The sequence below is a fragment of the Hetaerina americana genome, unplaced genomic scaffold (genome assembly GCF_022747635.1).
Source record: "Hetaerina americana unplaced genomic scaffold, ioHetAmer1.1.p SCAF_13, whole genome shotgun sequence".
NCBI classification, from domain to species: domain Eukaryota; kingdom Metazoa; phylum Arthropoda; class Insecta; order Odonata; family Calopterygidae; genus Hetaerina; species Hetaerina americana.
This window is the reverse complement of record NW_027286403.1, coordinates 16,026,151-16,041,140: the sequence shown is the minus strand read 5'-3', so window position 1 is coordinate 16,041,140 and position 14,990 is coordinate 16,026,151. Positions and strand designations below refer to the sequence as shown.

Below are 14,990 nucleotides of genomic sequence, written 5' to 3'. Positions count from 1 at the left end.
AGAAGTGTTTTGGACTTAGATGGTCATTGTTGTAGGGACATAAGAATAAGAGTTAGGCAAAGAAGGCTCCACAAGGAGGGAGGAATTATTGACAAGCGCGTAGAGTAAGGGTGTTGAGAAACGACTCGTCAAAAATTTGATATCGAGAGTGGTTTTGTGTGGCACGGATACGTGGTCATTGAGGCAAGATGATAGGCTTAAATTGGAGGCTTTTAAATAGTGGGTATGGAGAAGGATGGGAAGAATAAAATGGATGGAAAGAAAGGCACACAAGGTTTGCTGAGCATGGTTGGCGAGGAGATGGGATCATTGTGTGAAATCTAAAGGAGGCAGGATAGATGGATGCAGAGCAATCTGATCGGGAAAGAGATTTTGAAGACTGTGATAAAGGGGAGAACGTTATGCAAACGAGGAAGGGGAAGGGATATGATGGGCATGTTGGACGGGATGAAGGGAGAAATGAAATATGCACAATTAAAGAGAGACTCACGGTAGTGACGGATGTCAGGTTGTGTTTTATTAAGGGAGGGAAATAAATGAATGGTTGTGCAGTTACGTAGACCGTGTCCATTCGGAATTGGTAGAGTACCAATAATAATAATAACTCGTTAGTGTGCTTTTTATCCGCTGAAAGGATCGATGAATGTGGCATGTGAACTCCGATATGTTATCAAGAATTTTTATTTACCATGCAAATGAATGAAAATTTGTTGTGATGAATTTATTTTCACACAGATAAGTATTTTTTTGACCCATCCATTCATTATTACTATTTTTATCAGAATATATGTTTAAGAAAGGTGTCTAATGGACGAAACAAAATTATTGCGCATTATCGTGGTTCGCGTTGGGTTAAAACAATTTTAAGCATTTCCTGACGTGACAGTAAATACCTTCACCGTGTCAATTACGCCAAACCATTTTTCAGCATCACGTACTCAATTCCGCCCCCTCCTGACGTCCAAAAGGCCCAATCTCTTCCTCACTTTTCATATCTCGCCAAATATTTCTCACTGTATCACAGTTTTTAGCGCCCCATTGCTTATAAGTATCTCTCACATTCACTTTCCCTGCCCTCAAAGTTTATGAGTACAACCTCTCCCATCCTCGCACTCCTTGGGTCGTTTCCCTTTCGGCCGTTTTTATTTTGTCCATTATTCTCCCTTCCATATCTTAAAGACTCTAGCCCACGCCTATCTTTTCTCCGAAATGGCGAAATTTTGGAGGCACAATGAGTCATACCCATAATCAAACCTTTCCCTAATCTCTTCCTTACGTCATTACTTAGGTCCATCTAATCAACTCCCTCATCATTGTAAAGGGATCTTTAGCGAACGCAGTTCTTCTCAAAATGCCATTAATTGGTGGTCCCCCCTTAAATCCTTGAAAAACAAGGGCTATGTTCGGCATGGTTAATTTCATCCTCTCATTTCTTAACATTTAACTTGCCTCTATTCCATTACGTGAATTGAAAATAACTTCAAATGCTGAATTATCATTGTTAGTTTTGGAATAACTATCATCGAGTTGCTTCATTATTTCGATCGCTGGAAAATGACACCTTATATCTTCTTCCAGATCTGAAGTTTGTGGCTTACCAGTATGAATATTGTTTCAAATTGATAGCTATTCATTCGCAGATGCTGCTAAGCGAGGGAAAGTTTTCATCGTGTGCATTTGTTATGTTTTTATTTCGTTTCTGCCGAAATGGCAATCGAGAGGGCAAAAAATAAACGGACCTTTTGAGTGAAAGACTAGTATGCTCGGAAGGGAAATACAATCGCGAGTGACGGGCAGCAGAGAGGAGGATATAGAGCCTTTGTCGGTAGGATGAATACGGTGACTGGCATATCCCACTCGGGGGTCCCCGACGTCCCATGCATCTCTTTGTTGAACGGGCCCGAGGAAAATTATATTTGCATTCCGAGTAGGTACGTATTTCCTTCCCGTTCCGCAGGGCCGCATCAATAATCGTCAACCGAAGGATGCGCCCATCCCCCTCCACGTGTCACAAATAACCCATGGCATGGATGAAACGAGTCTCGCCGTACTTTCCGTATTTTTTCCCTTTTATTTTTCTCTTTTTGACGCCCCAATTTAATCCAGGGTAACCATTAAAACTTCCCCTCTCTCCGCCACGACCTCTCCCCGCGCCATTCCGCAACTCCCGCACTCCCTCCTCCACACCACACATTGAACGCCCGCACGGATTTTTGATAAATCGCTCGGGGGAGACGACACGTGATCGGAATTTTTCAATCCAGTCTCCCCATTGCAATTTTTTCGAGTTGCAGGATTCTATGGCTGCAATGGGGAGTCTGGAGATAGTGGAATTCCGGCCCTCGTTTGATTTCTTTACTCGCTATGTCCCTTCGGCAGGAAACGCTCTATCCCTCATTCAAATGAGAAGAGGGCACTGTAGATTTTTTAAGTACTTAGGGATGAATGCGGATGAATTTCATGGCTGGGAAACGTGCAACACGTCCTGGGTGAAGTATAAACGTTCTCGTTGATATAAATGTTTTTGGTGATACGAACGTCAGTTGCCTTGATATCTAGGGTAAACTTCTAGCTTTTATAAAAATTGGAAATAGTTTTAAAGTGCTCCGGCTAGAAATGTACTTTTTTACATTTTTTGGAGCGAGAACAAGCGTGATGGATTGGCTTAGTTTGCATAAAAACGTGTGAGGGAGTTGAGCAGCTTACATTTTGCGATATCTATAGTATACTGCTTAGATTAAGGTCGGTGCATACGTTTAGTTGTATCAAATGGTCTCCAAGGGCTAATAATATTGACTCAAAGCTTATTTTCTAGGAAATGGGTTTTCAAAAGTCGTCTCCACCTTTTAATAAATTTCTATTACCACCAGTCCGTGATATAACACCATTGGTTCCGATATCAATTTTAATTAAGCTGTAATTCAAGGGGAAAATTATTGACTCCGGTTATATATGTATATTTATTTTACAGGTTATGGTAAATATAGTACCGGCTATAAATTTTATGACACGATTTTGAACTCAGAAGAGTACTTGATTGATAAGTTTTGTACATCACACGGTATAAAGGAACCAATAATTCTGGTTCATCTCGTGAAGAAACACTTGTCACGTGCTTTGGAATTCATGCAAGCGGCTTACCTAACACTGACGAAGGGGAAAGCATTTTTTGTGGGATTTTGCCACAAATCAGGGCACTACGTCAGAATTCAGAATCGATTAACACACATCAGGGTCGACTACCACGTGTCAGAGCGATTAAAGCATTATCTTTAAATTGAGTGAATAATATATTGCGTCTCCAGACTGTCAATAGTTTGGGGCAGCATTTCTACGTCTCCCATGCCTGCGTGAGGAGGGTTGGAAGGAGTGTTTTTCCCCCTCGAAGCTGTTTTCTTGATTCATGTCGCGGCCGGTGACCTCTTTTTATTGCATGCAGAAAGGGATATTGAGACCCTGCCATGATTTGATCGTCACCTCAACGAGACCGCAGTCTCCGAGTCTCAATTTTTGCAATCCATTTGCAAGGCACTCTTCTCGTTACCCTCCGAGCAATGGGTGCGGATAGAGTTTGGGAACACCAATACGCTGTTTTTTCCATAATGTGCGGATTTCTTCGCGAACATTCGAATCCTCGGAGCGTAGGCAATTGGATTTGTAAACTCTGGATTCGAATGGTGCGGAATGGAAATATATTTCCCCTCGAAGACATCGGGAGAGTGAGAACTTGAGTCACTTCGCCCTTCTAACATCGTTTGTGCCCACCCGGGAAAGTTTTCAGCTTCGCGTATCGTTTCCACACGTTATTAAATTGTCGTTTTCGGTTATGAGTGAACTCCGCAATCCAAGTTGTACCCGAAATTTCAAGTTCGATAAGTTCTATTCTTTGTAAGAAAAACTCTTTTTTTATCAAAATTGGTTGTTGAATTCATTGTGAAAAAATTGGAAACATAAATTTCCAAGTTTTGGGATACCCTGGGATGATAATATAATATGGAATAATATTTTTATCATTAAAAAAGCTGGTTTTTAACGATATATATGTATATATATATATATATATATATATATATATATATATATATATGTATATATATATATATATATATATGTATGGGAATTCCATCAGTTTGAAATGGACTGAAGGGTCAGTTCAAGGAAGACACTACGGAAGGAACGACATTAAGTTAAGGCAGTTACTGGAATACATTCCATGGAGTTTTTTCTTTCATTTTCTAGTAATCCCTTTGAGGAACATAGTAAACACATTACCTTGCCCCAATTTTTTATCTTAACTAATTTTCCAGCTTTTTAATTAAGTTTCCCTTACTTTGTTATTATTCAGCCTGCTCATAGTGCTATTTCTCCTCCGTCGAGTACTTGCGCAGTCTTTGTGTTTCACCCACAAACACCTAGTCGCCTTGTTTCCTTGATTTGATGTTGTTTATATATAATAATATATTTCACGATAAATTTAAAATATTTTTTATCAAAATACTCTATTTCTAGAATCTTAATCTGTGATGGCAGGTTAAAAACTGGGACATACTTATTATTTTTCCAATTTATGCGGGAGTTTGAAAAATATTTTGGGCATTTTTGGCGGTGCGTGTGAACATGAAGTTTATTTATGTATGTTATTGATATTGCATGTTGTTTGTTACGGGCTTTATAAATAGTAAGGTTTACCAACATGATATTTTCGTAATTGCGCTGAAGTAGATAGAGATGGCGCCATTAAGTGAAAAATGTACGTACATTTCTTTAAGCATGGTAAATATAAGTTCAATCACCCTGCGACGCCATTAGGTCTCGAAATTGTGAGGTATTCAGCCCATCATTTCTTTGTACTGTTTACTCTGGAGAGGATATTTTTTCATTTTTATATTTTTTTCATTGATGTATCCGCCCACGTTATCGATTTAATTTCTGTCCTTTTCCCCTGTTCATTTCCGCCTTCTCTGATGGCGCGGAATTTTGAGGAATCACATGAGTTTCTTTTCGTTTGGAGTATTTATTGGAAGTACTTCACTCACGCGGGGGGAGGGGGTTCAGCAGCGCCTCCATCAGCCAATTCCGGGGTTGGAATGCCATGGGATTCGCGCACTAATGTTTGTTCGGCTCGAACTCCGGCGAGATTGGACGCAAACTGACGAAGGCACGAGAGCGGGGTAGGCGACTCCACCGTTTGTTTCACCCAAGTCGTTGGCCACTAGTAATTAATAACCTCTGATGCTCTTTTAAAGGTGGTTAGTTGTCATTTGGAATGAAATTTGACCTAATTTTGCCGAGAGCGGTACTTAAAATTTGTGTGGTTGGCGTTCCCCGCGTCCGTTCACCCTTCGCGTATCCCTCGTCAGATTGCCTGAATTCAGAAGAGGATGATGCCACACGTTTTCGGGCGCGCATCTTTGATTTCTCGCACGTCAGTGCGTTTAGTCGCCCGCATCATTTAGTCATATTTATGGAATACTTATTTAGAGAAGTTCACTGGAGCGTTGGTGGGCCGAGAAATCCCCAGAGGCTGCCGTCACTGGGAAGCGTTGTCTCTCGCTGAAGGCTACCGGCTGTTTTCTTTCCTCTCCTTATTTTTTTCGACAAACATTTTTCCTTAAAGGAGCCTAGAAACCTTCCTTTCGACTTTCTCCCGTTTCTTCTTTTCTTGGACCTTAAAGCTGTGCATCGCCGCTTTTTAATATCTTTTCCGGAGTTGTTCTTTTTTCACTTTTCCTTTATTGATCCCGGCACTTCCATCGTGACCCATGGCTCCTCCCTCGGATGTTTCCCTTTCTCCGACACATCAGCCATGCTCTTTTTTATTTAATATATCCACCCTCTCCTTGGTAGCCAAATACTCGATCCCTTACAGTTTCCCGAGAACGTGCGATCATATTTATTTTTCGAGTGAAAGCCAAAGCCTTTAAAGTTTCGTAGCGCCACGCCCATTTGCCTACGAGTTATCCTCATGGCCAACTAAGCTAAGTCGATCCAAGATATTTTTTTGCGATGTCTGATATCGCACAGAAATCTTCCTATTTTCGAAAATCCCATGCCTAATTAACGTACCCATTGAATCGTCAAAATTATGCGTACTATACCAAACCGAATGCCGCAAATGGAAGGTTAGAACAAAAAAATGTCGCTCCCAATGATTCTTAATTAAAATCGTTTCAGAAATAATTACGGATCGGAATTATTTCGGAGTATATACCAGAGGTCCGGAAGCTGGGAATACGGTGATTTTCTATTGTGGTGATCCAATTTGAACCCGACCGCTCCTCAGTGGCATTTTGGAACTTTGGAGTTGTGCAGACAATCATAGTGAAGAGAAACCATAATGAAGGCATTGCTGGAGAATTGATTCTTAATAAGTCAAAGATTACTTGAGTGAGAAACTCTCATTGACCTCGCACCTCGTATCTCAGCTGCCAGCTTTGAGGTCTAAAATGTTAAACCCCTTGCAGGAGCACTGCACTCCATCGCGGGCATGGAGTGGCAGCGGAGTGATGGAGAAATGCACTCGCCGTGTCCTTTCATAGGATTACTGGAGATCTTGGGAAGCGCGTTTGGAAGTCCCCCAAGAGGGGCCGCACCTGACCGCCGACCCACCGGCTTTTATGTGGGGCGCGGTGAAACTTATGTGGGGCACAGTGCCGTCTATCTGGGTGAGCGACAAGCGCAAGTGGATAGCAAGCCGTTGCATGAATGTTTATGCAAGAAAGTAAGCATTCCGGTGAAAAGAAAGTACATGGTCTTAACTACTTTCGTGTTCCTACTCAAGGCGTCTACATTTCCGAGCTGGGTTGTTTTCCATTGTCAGAAGTTGGAAGTGTCTAAGGTAAAAACAGCCCAAGTGTTTGAAGCTGGCTTTAACCTCGTGGACTGTGGCGCGTCGCGCCCGACTACGAATGCCTGTGACTACGTATGTACGGTATTTTGCTACATCTTGTTCCTTTAAGGCCTTCAAAATTGTTCACATTACTAGAGGATTCCTCGATAGCTTAACTGGCTAAAGCACTCGGCCGGGCATCAAGGGATCCGGGTTCGAATCCCGGTCATGAGGCGACTACATTTTTACCCTCTGAACTTGTTGCATTGAAATGCATATTAGCGGATGACTCCGTTCAAAGTTACTGTTGCGGCACCTCCTGCAGTTTCTTGGAATTTGATGAAAACTACTCTTGGAATGTACATATTATTATTTCGTGCGTATTCACGTGCTATATGCCAGCTGGGTCTTCAGTTATTGTACAGCAAATTCCCTGAATGAAACGTAGCTGACTACTTCTGTAATACAAAGATTTTCTAGGACCATTAATCTCTCCATCACTGTTTTATTAGAGTAGCAATTCTTTTGGTATGAACCATTTAAGCTTTGGTGCGTGACGAAAATGTCAATAGACTCCGCAGACCGGGTAAATGTTCCCTCGTCAATGAAGTCGTTATCGTTAACGTGTGGAGTCCAAATCAGACATCCTTAAACTATTAAGTCTGTCGACGGGAAATGGATGAGCGCCCCTTATTTCGTTGTTCACGAGAATTTTTCTCATGGGAGACTGACGGGAAATAAGAGGCATTTCAGTGTGACCTGTAGCAAAAGTGGATATGCGGGGCCGGCCAGTCCCATCACATGAGGGTGGTTGTGATACTTTGAAACGATCGTTTCTGCCGAGTGTGGCGGGCGAGTGGTCATGTAACCGCGCTGTGAACTCTGACCTGTGAGTGACGAAATCGGTACTCTTCTTCGTGGAAAAGTGATTACAAAATTATCACCGTGCAAAAAACGTAAATTATTTGAAAAAATGAAACTGTTGTCAAAAATAAATTGTTCATCCTAAAAAAACTCTTATTATTTAATTATGCTTATATTCTTCATAAAAATTTGTTTTTTAAAATATTACTTTGCTTTGATTAATATTAGTTTCTAACCTTGTGCATGAGTGTTGGAAACTGTAGTCCATTATCAGGGGCTACTCAAGTCACTCGGAAAAATTCTTGAATTTGTAAATGTCTTCAAAAATTCGGGAAGGCATTGGGATAAGGGCCAAATTTTTGGAAGAAGCCGGCAAAATTACAGTTGAATCGGAAACATGATATGGGAATTGGGAAATTCCTTTGGTAAAGATCTACCTTTTAGTTTAAGATTAGTTCTTATTTGCCGCTGGCCATCGTGCATCCAGGAACTGGCAATAGCCGACCAATATCATCTATGCCAGGGGCCATCCAGGAACTGGCAATAGCCGACCAATATCATCTATGCCAGGGGCTCACGAAGCCATAGGGGATAGTTCACAAAGAATATCTAAGCATATTCGAAATGTTTCAGAGATAAATTGGCAGAACGGGCGGTCGGTATAGTCGTGGGTAAAGTTAGAAAAATAATAGGGAATGGGTCTCCATAAAAGGAGTGATTACCATGATAATCTTAACTTCTTCTTTACTTAGTCCATTCATATTTTATCACTATCTCCTTTCCTTCGGCTTCATTTCCGCTGAAACTAGGGGCTCTCCGACACATTTTCATCACTCTTTCCTCGGTTTATAACCCGCTAATTAGTTTTCACCACTGAAGAGGTGAACGGGTTTATAATGTCTTAGATTCTTCACCTCACAGGACCCTCGGGCCAGGTCGTGTGGGGGTGGTATGGCTTGCCTGTCAGTCGGTCTCTGTTTAAATCACTTTCGTATGGCATTACAACTTTTTTATCCCCTATAGTGTTGATTTTCCGTTTCGTTAGCAGACACCTACACTTCACCACTTCTCATTCAGAAAACATTATTAACCATTAGGGATATTGCATTTTTGTCTTGTATGTTATCGTCATTTCACACTTATCCGTATTGGGTTTTTTGTTAACTAAAATTGTGAAGTGAAAGTTTTAACTCTCCTTCATTGCTTCGAAATTTAGCTCTCCGATTTTTTTATTGCTTATTGTCGCCATGTGAAAGGTCGCCGTCCATTAAATAAGCCCCGTAGCATTAAACTTAATAATTCAAACCGTCATTCATAAAATTTGGGACTCTCCTTCACCGAGGATCCTAAAATTGTAATTGGTTATTGATTAAAAGCTGAAAATTGTCTGCGAGATTATAATTTAATTAGCCGTTCATTAAATGAATGTGTTTCAAGCCGCGACGGATGTGCTAATGATTCAAAGCCGGGATTAAAATGTGAGAATAAATAATTCTCTTTTTTAGACGATCGAATCAGTTTATTTCGTTTGCCATCAAATTTTGCTTTCCCTTTCCAAATTACGGGAGTCATAAACAAGAGCGTACAAATTAATCTGATTCAAAGATTATTTAATTGAATAAGTGAACTTTAGCCGAAATGTAGGCGATCCTGGGCGAGCGAAGAACCGCCATCCCCTTACATTTTGTAGCACGGCGTGTGTTGGGGCTTTCAGATGAAAAATATTTTCCAGTTACTGTCCCCTTTGTATTTCAAATCTTAACACTTCTTTAAATTTTAAGTTTGTCAAGGAAATAAGCGATCCATCCGAAAGTAACACCGAACTCTGTTTTAAGGCGAACTGATCAAAGAATAAGTTGGTAATAGGCTATTTTTCGGGAAGATGGACAAAACTTTTCTTCCGATAGACACGCCTTTGACTATATGCTCTATGGTATTTGTGGACACCGGATATGAGTGACCGAGTGGTTTGTCATTTACTCTTTATATAGGAGTGGAATACCACATAGCATCCGATGATTATCAGAATGCAGTAAGCTACCCTAGTATCCCTGTTACCCTAGTATAATTTTTTACGATTTGCACTTATTTGGAATTCGAAATCTGAAATAATGCTAATTTTCTAGAGTTACCTATTTTGTGATGATAGATTAGTCAAGAACAGGAGACCGTACCGTTATATTTTATGATGAAAGAGAACGGCATTTACATTTTGCGTATTTTAAAAGTAGTTTTTCTTGCCAAGGAATGTTTTTGATACAGTAAGTAATTTCAGTATAATTTTTCCACTTTGAAAACATACTGGGTTGTGGCATTTCAATTCTTCGGCATTGCCAACTTTATATGTGTGCCACTCATATATGTGTACTACTCAAATAGCTAATTCCGCGACTGCTATTTTACGTAATATTATTTTTCCCTACTAAAATTTTGCATGTTAATGAAGCAATAACCTGTTCTATAATTGCAACTAACTCATTTGATGGGGAAGCATGAGCTAGTGGCCAGGTGGAATTACCGAGTAGGTATAGCAGCTTTGGTGACTTTCACTTAAGAGTTAACGAATTCATTTAATTCCATTGTGTACATTAATTCCAGCATTAATTTTATCGTTTTCCAGGTATATATGTATATATATATATATATATATATATATATATATATATATATATATATATATATATATATATATATATATATATAAAATTGGTCACCGTGCGGTGCGTGCTTTCATGTTAAATTGATTTTTTGTCATTTAGCTTCGTTAGAATCGGAAATGAACGAAAGGAACGATAAAAAAATATTAATTTTTAAATGCAGCAAAATATAGGAAATCATTGCTGTCCAATGTGAAGCTCTAAGTCACGTCGAGATCAAACCTCCTACTCCTAATTAATACGTGTTGGAATTCCTTCTGGAAACTTGATGATTAATCTGGAGGATAAAATTTATTTCTGACCTCATAAGAATTCGGTGCTGATGTAGAGGAAGCCACAGTCAGACGATCACCGGTCGCCCTTAGGGGGAATTGTGCCCGGGGTTGAGCTTCCCTAGGGAATGGATTCTCTCTAATCTTTTCCCCGCTCATTCTGCGGCTCTATTAAATCTTCCTTTTTCCGTTCTTTTGGATCGAAGTTGAAAACTATATGATCGGCAAAGACCCCTTGAATATTTGCGTCCCGGTTAGGTTTTGTGCGTTCGCTGGATCAGCATTACCCCTCAAGGCAATCCTTTCGAAATGCCTCGCCACTACATTTTGACACCGCGAGACGCCGTCAGGCCTCCACAGTCTTCGCGTGTAAAATTCGATAGGCGCTCATTGAGGTGGGATGGAGGCTAATGTCATGCAAAGGGATCGATGACGGTTCATTCATCATCTTGGCCATCTTACGATTTGGAACGATGATTAATTGGTCGTGTGGGAGGGGGAGAATGTATTCACCCGCGGCGCGGGGGACGACCTCCGGGGGCGCGGCACGGCAGTTGTTTGAAGGCCTTCGGGCCATAAGTCACAGTGTCCGGTGGGCGAGATTGGGACGCAAAAGTCAGCTCTGGGAGGAAAGGTAGGGGGGAGGGGAGGGCGGCGTGAGGGACGGGATGCGCACATTTGGGAGTCGTCCTCCCCGCGATGGTGGTCTATGGGGGATGCAGGCTCCAGGGGAAGGTGGGCGAGCCCCGGGGATCGGGGGTGGATCGGCGTGGGCGAGAATTAATGGAAGTGTAATACGAACGGTGGGACGGAAAAGAGGGACTTTTATCCCTGGAGTCGGGAGCTCGTTTCTCATTTCCCTCGTTCCGAAGGGTTTTGGTAATCGCGCAGGATTTGCCATTTGTTTCCGTCGTCCGCGATATCTTGCCAATTTCCCAGTCGAAGAATAATTCTGCGGAAGCGGCATGGAATGGACTTCAGCTAGCCCTTCCTGCCTTCTCTTTCCCCTCCCATTCATAGTGGAGCGTGGTGCCGTGATTTATATTTCTCTCCCTCCAATGGCGATTAATGCATGACGGCTTCGGTACCAATTTCCGTCGGAGCAGCCTGGCCAGGAAGGCTTCCAGTAATTTTTTCCTCAGTCCATTCCGAAATGAGGGGATTGTCGCTTTAATTGCGAAATAAATTTGTATTGTAATGTCGTCGCTTTGTTGGCGGAAACGAATTTTTTGTACGTTTCCTTGGCGAAGCTTCCCTTTGTCGGGAGCGAGGGAACATCAGTTTCCCCGGAGAATCCAAATACTTAATTTTTTGTCATTTTCGGTTAGAAGTTTTTTTTAAAGGGAGGTTTTTTGCAGCCATATCTACGTCCTTTTGGGCTATAATTCATTTTTGCGGTACACGCCTTTGAGTCCTGAACAATTGGGAAAGTTGCCGTCAACTATCTCTCGAGTTGACGTAGTTCAGGATGAAACGTACTGGGATTGATTGTAAGCATACCTAGCATTATTGTATTAACTCTTTACTCCTTTGAATAATTTTCCATTTGAAACCTCATCCATAAGAGTAGAGTCAGTATCTATTCATCCGCTTAAGCAGAGTACTATGAGGGGTGCTGATCGTATGTTACTCAATGGTTGAATTAGAGTTTTACTTAGCATCTAGTTGTATTCTTTTATAATGGCATGTGTTTTATTTTGTTGATTATCTTGACAAAATATGAATGCCTAAGATTTACAATTTTGCCAGCATTTATTAGATCACATGAGTGAAGTACATGGCCCGTCCCTCTATGTTTGAACTTGAGTAATGCTGTTCTTTGAAGCAACAATTATTAACTATGCGCGTTTTAGGTACTTCGTGGAAGACACTTTCGGTGTGGGAAATTAGGAAAGTCTTTGTCTAACATTTTCATTGTATTTTCTGCTTGATCCTGGACTTAAATTCTCCTCAATCTTTGGCTGTAATTCGGGTCCGTATACTCAACACACGCGACTGAGGGAGAGAGGAGGGAGTGTTGGGCACGTGGGAAACTTTGAAATGCAGTGTATCTTGAAAGTATTCGGAAAGATTCGTAAATTCATGGAAAATATCCTAGAATTCCGGTAGGAGCACGAGAAAAACGTATTTTTCATTTGTTAATGAAATTATTTACCAATAAGTTAGCTGTGATTGTGGTGCTATCTCGTTAACCTTAAGTACCTACCTGTATGGCGCGGGCACTCTTTCTGTATGAGTAACACGACTTCTGGGTGCAAAGCCTTATCCCTAATTCAAGTTCGCTTGCTACATTTTTCTCCGACTTGCAAATGTTTCTGATAATACCTACAAAGAAACTTGTCTCGATTTTACATGAGCATTAAAACTATTTGTGAATAAATTTCATCACAGTAGAATCTATACTGTGTAAGCATAATTTTTTAAATTATGTTTTCACTATTTTATCTTTGTTGTGATTCGCGGGCAAAAGATCCAAATTTTTCGTTTGGAAAACCTGAAAATGGAGTTCTGAAGTTTTGTCCCAGATTCTCGAGGCCATCCTGAGGTCGTGACCTATCCGGATTTCAGAATGGTTTGTGGTCCAGTCAGAAAGCAAATCCTTTCGGAGGATTGGTTTTGGATTAAAAGCAGATTGTTTCGGACCTGATTCTCCGCATCGGCCGTATCCCCGCGGGGGCGCGGCTCCCGATGACCTTACGCGCACCCTTCCGTCCCCTTCCGCCACCAGAGCCCTTCCGTCGCACTCGTCTGGTCCAGTGACCAAGGTGCGGGCAGGTCGTCTGCTCTCGCTTCCCGGAAACGAGTCGCCTGAAGCGAATCGGTGTCTCATTTTTCGGATGTGATCGTGGAAACTGATTACGCGAAGTCTTTTCGAGGGAGTCCGGAACGTATGGGCTTATTGTCCAGGATTCGAAACTTGATGAAAGCTGTATGGTTGTGGGTATACTTGTAGATTTATTTATAGAAAAGTTCACCTTATTTTATTTTGTTAACAATGCTCCAATATGGCATTAGACAATTTAATTTTAATAATCCTGAGGAGCACGTTTGAGTTACATGTACGAGGCCTGCTCAAAAAAAGATGAGACTGTTAGAATAGATACTTGATTTTATTATTTACCCTTTAATCATGCTTTTTGCCGTCAAAATACAGCCCTAGGTTACCATGGAAACTCTTCCAATGTTTTTTTCCAGCTTTCAAATGCCGCCTGTAACGCTTCTTTCGGGATAGCCTCAAAGTCTGCGGTACAATTTTGTCGAATGTTTTCAACTGTTTCAAATCGGCTTCCTTTTAAGGTGAATTTCTGCTTAGGAAATAGAAAAAAGTCCACTGGAGGAAAATCCCGAGAGTAGGGTGGCTAGGGGATCACCGGCGTGCTGCTTTTGACCAAAGATTTGGGAACAATCAATGATGTGTGTGCCATTGCTTTGTCATGATGAAAGCTCTTAGACTAATTTTTCCACATTTCTGGTCTCTTCCGCAACAGGACGTGTCTTAACCTTCTCATAACCTCAATATAGTACTGTCATTCATAGTTTTTCCCTTGGGGACTTGCATAATGAATATTCCCTTCCCAATCGAAGAAAACGATCAACATCGCCCTCACGTTCGATCGCGACGTCGGAGCTTTTTTGGGTCGTGGGGAGATGACCCCTTCCACCCCCTCTCCTTCCCACAACAATATTCCTGACTCATAGATTCATTGTCGAATGTCCCTTGAGTAATTGCATGAGTTTCAGCTACATTTTTCCCGAGTAGTGGTAGTATTTAGGGGAGGCGACCGATAGATGAGGTCATTTGCGCCATAGGGGATGGACAGGAAAGGATGAAGGGTGGAGAGAAACCCGGCGTCGGCATTAGCCTACTCTTTACGAAAGGCGCCAAAGGATCCACAGTTTAATGTCCCACCCGACGGACGGCGTACTCACCCAAAGTGCCCTCCACAAAGCACCTCAAGTAGGGATCGAGATACCGCTGAAAAATATTCAACACCGCCGCGATTTGAACCCGAACCGTCTTGGTGAGAAGCCAGTACGATAGCCACCGCGCCAATCCCGATCCCCCACTTTTACTGAATTTTAAACAAAATTCAATGTACACGCGCGACAACTTCATTCCCACCGAAACAAAAATTTGTACTTCAAGCGCGTGCAAGCTAAGAAAAAAATCACTGTTGTATAGAGACAAGTCGAGATAGAGCTACGAGCGGTGTTTTACTTCTCACAGAGCGGTGTTTTACTTCTAACAGATGCCGCTACACTATTACACTATTGAGTTATGTGATAATGTTGGAGAAACCTCACTGATTGTGATCCGTCAAGCAGCTCGTGCGTGGAAAGACCAGTCCCATCTTTTTTTGAACAGGT

General features: G+C 41.6%; 1 long non-coding RNA gene across 1 annotated transcript in view; it reads left to right on the top strand.

Annotated features, from left to right (window-relative positions):
• Positions 1-14,990, top strand: part of LOC139686163 (uncharacterized) — a 303,845-nt gene that overhangs the window by 94,225 nt on the left and 194,630 nt on the right. The gene's annotated exons all lie outside the window — the stretch shown is intronic.